The sequence below is a fragment of the Rhinopithecus bieti genome, unplaced genomic scaffold (genome assembly GCF_001698545.2).
Source record: "Rhinopithecus bieti isolate Rb0 unplaced genomic scaffold, ASM169854v2 scaffold_17971, whole genome shotgun sequence".
NCBI lineage: Eukaryota > Metazoa > Chordata > Mammalia > Primates > Cercopithecidae > Rhinopithecus > Rhinopithecus bieti.
Window position 1 is genome coordinate 4,596,364 of NW_016809834.1, and position 7,597 is coordinate 4,603,960.

The 7,597-nt window shown below is 38.1% G+C and overlaps 1 long non-coding RNA gene across 1 annotated transcript; it reads left to right on the top strand.

Annotated features, from left to right (window-relative positions):
- The first annotated feature begins 1,111 nt into the window (after positions 1–1,111).
- On the top strand, positions 1,112–5,414 carry LOC108541118 (uncharacterized). The gene is made up of 3 exons (XR_001888867.1): positions 1,112–1,342; positions 1,575–1,747; positions 5,357–5,414. It is a non-coding gene; the product is annotated as an uncharacterized LOC108541118 (long non-coding RNA).
- The last annotated feature ends 2,183 nt before the right edge of the window (positions 5,415–7,597 follow it).

Genomic DNA, 7,597 nt, shown 5'->3' on the forward strand with positions numbered 1-7,597 from the left:
ATGTACATACCATCTATCTACTGTCTTGTAGAGTATCTGGATTAAATTAAAATTTAAAAAAAAAACTATATAAATTTGCTCACTAGTCACGATTCTGTGCTTTATCATCTGTACCCCCATCTCTGTCCTGGAGGCCATTGTATTTCCAGTCTAGCAAACGATTTGACCCAGAATAGACATGTAAATTATCGAATATCTCTATCAGTGATTCTAAACATGCCTCCTAGTTATATACAGGAATATTCCAGTGACTCCTAGAAAAAGAGTTAAGAATTTGAAAGGAGTTCTGAAATCTTTCTAAGAAGCAATGCCAGGTCATTAGCAGTTTGTAGAGAGGCAGTGAATTGGAGTGGCCTTTAGGTACCTAGGTGGAAAGAACGGCTTAATTCCTTTTCTCTATACTTAAAGTATCATTTTATTGTTATTAAAATTGCTAATGTCAACTGAATGAACATGTTACCCAGTTCATGGCAGCCTAAGTTGCTGAGGTAAGAAATTATAATGATTAGTTATTGGAGGGAAAACCATTACATGAATACAATGGAGAGTCACAGAGCAACAACTAGATAATTTCTGTCTAACTACTGGGTAATTAATGCAGTAAGAAAATAACATGTACATATTGGAAATGAAGAATTATAGATTATTTGCACTTATTTTCTTTCAGTGGCAATTAAATTAACTATCTTTGATTTCTCACCTGTTACCCTGGTTATTTTCAGTGATCCAGGTCATTAATGTCTTGAATATAATAGTTACCTTAAAATTACAGCTCTTTCAACTTTGTGAAAGATTCTAAAGGGACTGTAAAAGAGAAAGCTGCTGGCTCAGAGGAAGAGAGCTGCCTACTGAAGGAAATGGTTTAAGTATCTTGAAAGCAAAGAAGTCTCACACTGTGATCCTTCTTGGTGTTGCCCAATAGTATCAGATTTGGAGATTTTGAGCAGTATGAGATTTTATGAGCTTAGGATAACAATGAATGGGCAGGTGTTTTCACAATAGTGAGTTCTAACTGGTGATTTCACAATAGTGAATTCTAACTTAACTACTGACTGGCTACATGGGAGAGTGCTAATTTTTCCACCCAGTAATGGAAATAACAAGTTCTCTCTACTTGACTACTGAAAATGTTGGGAATAGATTATATATTGATTACATAATGAGAAACAAATACAAAGCAGTCCTCAAATGGCTCTCTCTCAAAAAAAAAAAAAGTTGAATAACATACGGGGCTTCAGTGGAGTCACAACAACGGGTTCCAGCAGGTTCATGTCATGATCATTCCTGTGACCTTCCTCTCCAGAACAAATGTCCCAACATTCAGGGCTGGCTGTGGCTAGAGGTGAGAGCCATACCGTAAAAATCGAAACTCTACTTTCCTAATTCTGTTTTTTCTAGTTGACTTCTCTTTTCAAAAGTTATTTTACTCAGGCACTGATTGGTTTGTTTATCTAGTCAAATATTAACTTGTCCAGGCCTTGATGTTATGTTCCTCAGATCTTCATTTTCTGTTCTCTTCTTATTACATACCTTCTCCTTAAAGCTCTCATCAAGTATCTCCCTAACATTTGCAGACCCAGGACAAGAGAACAAATGGGCGCCTTCCCTCTCTGTGACCAGTCCTTCTCAAACAGCTGCCCCTTGGCCATGCTTGAGCCTAGAATTGCACACTCCAGTGGCAGAGCATGACCTCTGAAAGACAGACTATGGAAGAAGCGTGCATGCACCTCACTGGCAAGTATGGCAGGTACAAGGACTTTGGACAAAGAATTATGAGGTGTGAGATACCTGGAGCATGGCTACAATGGGTTCTCATGAATTTCTCACACACCCAGGGGATGGGGATACAGCCAGAAGAGAGCCCTCTAATGCATGAGGTGCATGGTAGGGGCTCCAGTTTCCCAGGTCGTTACATTGTATGGAGAATATGACATACTTAAGATGCAGACGGTAATAAATACCCTGCTGTAACTAACTCCATATGTCAAATCCTATCTGACTCTATAAACTGTCCTTATTGTCACGACCCTGTGTGAATGTGTTGTGTCAAGGCAGGAATGTGACACTCTGACTCACCAAGTCAGATCTGAGATGTATCTACCCTCTATGAAGCAACCCTTTACTCGAACAAACAGGGGGAGTCCAGAACCTGGAGGCTTCATTTCCTGTAACTATGGAAGGGTTTCTACTCTACCCATATTTCCTCCGTAGAACCATGAACCACTTTTTTCAAGAGTGAAGCAACAGACCTAGAGCAACTGCTCTCATGCTCCTCTTTAATTTCAGAGGAGTACAGAAAACTTTGAAACCAGGAGTTCAGATGTTTCTGGGAAAGAGAATGCAAAGTGGGGGCAGATTGAGGTGTCACCATTCCTTGCTATAGAAAAATGATAATTTGCATAGACTAAAAGGCTGGGAAGAGTATGTGTTGGGGATGGGGGTCTTCCTGCGTAAGGGAGCAGTTGCCTCATTATTCTTTTACTCAACAAACACTTGAAGAACTTACTATGTACTACTATGTATTACACTGCTAATAATAATGAGGAAATCAGTGGTGAACAAATTAATCAAGATCCCTACCCTTACCAAGTTTATAGTCTTACAGATTAGGTTAAAACTAACCATTTCTATTGATATGAAATTATAGACTGTGAAAAAATGCTCTGGAGGAAAGTGCAAGGTATTCTATGAGAGCATACACCAGGGGGACCCAATCATGTCTGGAATATCAGAAAATGTTCTCCTGAGGGAATGTCAATTTAGCTGATCTGAAAAGGAACTAGAGGTGAAGAATCTCCTAACAGAAAACAAACAAACAAACAAACAAAAACAAAACAAAACCCTCAGTAGCCCTAAGCTGGGAAGGGAGTGTACCATGTGTGAGAAACTGAAGGAGGCCAGTGGGTCTGCTCTGCAGAAGGCAGGGGAGAAGGATAAGGGAGATCATATGGAGCCTTGCAGGCCAAGCCGTAGATTTTGGTCCTCAGCACAAGGAAAAGCCATTGACAGTTTCCCATTAAAGAAGACCTATGATCAGATGTGCAGGTTTAAAATATTTGTCAAGTACAGAGCACTGACTGGAGCAACTCCTTGGAAAGACTCTCAATTGGGAGGATATTCCAGAATCCAGGCTTTCCTGTACTGGTCCAGGATACATGGTGATGGAGATAAAGAGAAGCTGACAGATCAACAATATTTTAGGAGGCAAAATCCACCCAAGATACCAAAGATAAATGATAGGAAAGGTGACCATTGGTCTCTAACACAACAGGATGCCTAGTCGTATCATTTGTGTAATAAGCAAGTTTGGATGGGTAGAGAAGCGTTCAGTTTGGCAGTGGATAATCTAAAGGGCAGAGCAGCGCATTTTTATTTTAATGATTAAATTTGTGTGATTGGTATCATGAAATAAGAGGCCCAATCAAGGATACTTAAATCAAACTGGGGACGAGAGGGGAGATTCTTTGACTTTTGGCATTTTTTGTTTCCTTCTAGTAACTTAAAAAAAAAAAAAAAAAACTAATATAAAACAATGTATGTGTATTTTAACTAAGTTTAAAATTTTAAAACCTTATTAATGTAATGAAGTCACAAGATTTTAGGGGTGGAAAAGGTCATAGAAATGGTATAGAGATGACAAACTTTGTCCCCCGAAAGCTTGTGACTGGCCCCAAATGTGTAAATGAAAATGTTAGAAATCAGCCAGACTCATAGAGCTCACTGCAGCAGTGGCAGCAATGCTTTGTGCAATATCAGGATAGTGTGGTTCCCAGCCAGCTCATCACCAGTATCACCTGGGGTTCAGGAGTTAGCGGGTGTGGTGAGGGGTGCATCTTTCACACACAGATACTGGGCGCCCTCCCTGCAGGTACACATCCTAGCAATCTGGAAGGGGGCACCCAAGGTCATTTTAAAGTGTCTTTAAGGTGATTTGATGATAGGCCAGATTCAGGGCCCACTGTGTTGAATACCCCACAATACTATTCCTTAGATCATTTTATAAGATTTTTACATCGATATTTTAAAACAAATTGTTTATTTTCCCAATTAAATGTTTTCTGTTTAAAGGCAACTGAAACTGTTCATTATGAGAAGTATTCATCAGTGGTATGAATTCAAAGATTTTAAATTCAAGGTTTGACACAGAGGTGAATAAGAGGCTTTTCTATTTCTGGGGAGAAATTACTTATTTCCGGACACAAAAGATCCAATATAAATACTTCCCTATTATGAAATAGAAATCCCTGGCTGTGCCAAGATTTTCTGGAAATTTAGAATAGTTTGGTATTCCCTAAGAATAAAATGTCTGATTTAGGCATTTCACTTTGAGGGTTTTTTTAGAAAAAAAAAAAAATAGAAAGATGCAATTGGTCAAAATCCAGCCCGATTTATTCTTTGTGGATTTAAAAATGCTCAAAAGGAAAGAAAAGGGGAGATATTTCACATAAAAGTGGGCATTTTTATTAAACAGCATTAATATCAGATTTTCCACAGAATACAAACAAGATAGCAAACTTGAAAAACTGAGCAAAATTTGATACTACCAATATAGTATAAAATAATCCCTTAAGTATTGAGAATCAATCTAGACTCTAGTGAACGGAAACACAGAGATCAAAGTTAAGTGAAGCAATGATTAGGGACATAAAGGAAGGAAAGAGAGAGGTGCGGAGATGGTAGGTAGGGAACCAGCACATCTGGCTTTAGTAAAGAGATGAATATAGTGAGTTATTTTTTGTCTGACTGACCATTATGCCACAGAAACATGCAAATGCTTTTCTGGTTTCTTTCTTTTCAGATTCCATAGCACCTTTGTTTCTCTCTGTTCCTCCTCCTTCCTCTCTCTCTCTTTCTCTCTTGGTGGCCATTAACTACACTGACAGTTTGACAGGCTGAAATAAGGAAATAAAACACTTAAACATTGTTTCCTGATGTCTGCATTCATCTCTTCTGCCAAACACAGATATTGAGGAGATACTTCACTCCTCCTGTCAGCTCACTAAATTACACCCCATCTCGCAGGCAACGCCATGCCCAGGCCTCTCAATCTCAGCGCACCTCGCTTACTACCAGAAGAATATGAAAGGACTTCATTCTTTTCACCCAAATCTTTTCTCAATACTGAATTTTCTTCATTAACAAATTGGTTTTTTGTGTAAAAGCTGATTACTTTCCCATTTTAAAAAAATCTCTGAATTTAATTTTATTTTGTAGGGTTTCCGAATACTTGGACTTAAGCAATGGCAAATGAATACTAAACCATCGGTTACATGTTGTATCTTTCTATGAACTAATGAAGAGTTCTGATGTTTTAAAACTAGACACTGACCATCCCAAACATTTACCCTTTTGACAGATCCAGTGGCAGAGAAAAAAGGCTGATCATGACACCCCAATGTGTACCATAAATAATAGATGCTTCTTTCATTCTTATTTGCATATGGCAAATAAAGTGAGACTTCTGCAGAGCAAACTTTGAATGTCTTACAAATAATAATTAACTTCTTCCAGAGAAGTTTGGTGTGGATTAAATTTTGAGAGACTAATAGGTAAGTGGGGCGTGCTGGGGAGAAATCATGACTTTCATTGGGTTATCTTCTTGTACTACCATTAACATGAAGGAGGAGAAACTTCGAGGTGAAATATTGTAGAAAATTTTTTAAGACAAGAGAAACAAGCCTTTAGGACTTCTTCCTTGCTGCATGCCTTCAACAGCATTTATTTAGTGCCTACTATATGCAGTGCATGAGTGTAGGTTCTGTGTGAAGACGCGAAGGAGAATCACGCGTGTATCCTGCCTGCCTCCTCAGCATCCTGCAGTCTAGAGAAGACGCCATCATCACAAGGAACTAGAATGCAAAGCAGAAGGTTCTAATGGAAGCACAGGGAAAATGCTACAGAAATCAAAAGGAGATAAGACTACTCCTACCCCACCAACCACAACTGAAATTGTATGCCTCGGCCAGGCTCAGTGGCTCACACCTGTAATCCTAGCACCTTGGGAGGCTGAGGCAGGTGGATTGCCTGAGTTCAGGAATTCATGACCAGCCTGGGCAACATGGTGAAACCCCGTCTCTACTAAAATACAAAATCTTAGCTGGGCGTGGTGGCATGTGCCTGTAATCCCAGCTACTCTGGAGGATGACAGGAGAATTGCTTGAACCTGGGAGGCAGAGGTTGCAGCGAGCCTAGATCATACGACTGCACTCCAGCCTGGGAGACAGAGCGAGACTCTATCTCAAAAAAAAAAAAAAAAAAAAAAAAAAAAAAAAAAAAAGACTATTGAAATTGTATGCCTCAGTTTAGCCAAAACACCAAATTTTCTATATTTTAAGACTTACATACTTTATTATAATCCCTTGTTTTGGGTTACCTACCTCCTCTGTCTACCTATAAAACCCATGCCTTGTCTACTTTCTTCATTATCATATTTTCAAGACTGGCACAGTGTGTGGCATGTAATGGGCATCCAATAAATATTTGTTGAATGGATGAGTGTGCTATTTTGCGATAATAAGAAGCAACTGAATCTGATTCTCTAGAGGATGACTTTCTGAGTTTCTATCTTATTGAAAAGCACCAATAAAACAGATGGGAGGTTTGTGTAAAAATATGGGACACCTCAATAATTATAGATACTACATTTAATTAGCACAATTGCCAAAACATAGCCAGGATCGAAAGATTATTTTTATAAAAAAATTGAGGATTTCCTTTTACCAATAAGAAGCCTTCTTTGCAATCCAATAATCATCAGTCATTACAGTATTAACCACAAAGGTGATGCACAGGAAAATTCTCTGAAGTGTTCCTTTCTCCTCTTTGTTTTGTATCTTTCCCAAGAAATAAAAATTAACTGTCAAAAAATTGTCCTTTCACTATCTTCCAAGAATGGAAATTTAGTTATTGCTAATAAAAATTATCAGTAAAAGTAGAAGGTTACTACAGTAAAGATCACAAAGCAATAAATGGTGAGCCTAGGTCATGAATCAAATCCACTTGAAGAACAGTTCAACCAGATAGTTAATTACCTTTACGATCAACTATGTGCTAACTAAATCATTTTGCTTTGTCAAATATTATCTAAAATAATATGTGCTACTATTTATTAAGCATTTATTTACAGGCACTCTGGATAGGACTGCATACATGCTTCTTCACTAAAGTCTCATGATTACCTTAGAAAGGAGGTATATATCTATCCCCACTTCACAGATAAAGAAACTGAGGCATCAAAAGTATATCCTGGAAATTGAGGAATCCAAGTCCACCATGCTTTGAATCCCAGAAACATTTCTACTCCAACTATTCCATGCTAATCAGTACATAATGCAGTGACTACGTTTGCTTTGGCTTAAAATTCTCATATATTTCAAATCATATATTTCAAATTCTCATATATTTCAAGAAATTCTTCTTGGTAGTAGGGACAAATTTAAATTGAGCTTTTTCAGTCAGTATAATGTGCAAAATACAAACTTAGTTACCGGAGTTGAAAACGATATCACGTTATCCCATAAAAAAAGTATTAAGCAATCTGATTCAAAATATCACTTTGATTATGAGGCAGAGGATTACTCATGAGGTTCAGGCTGGG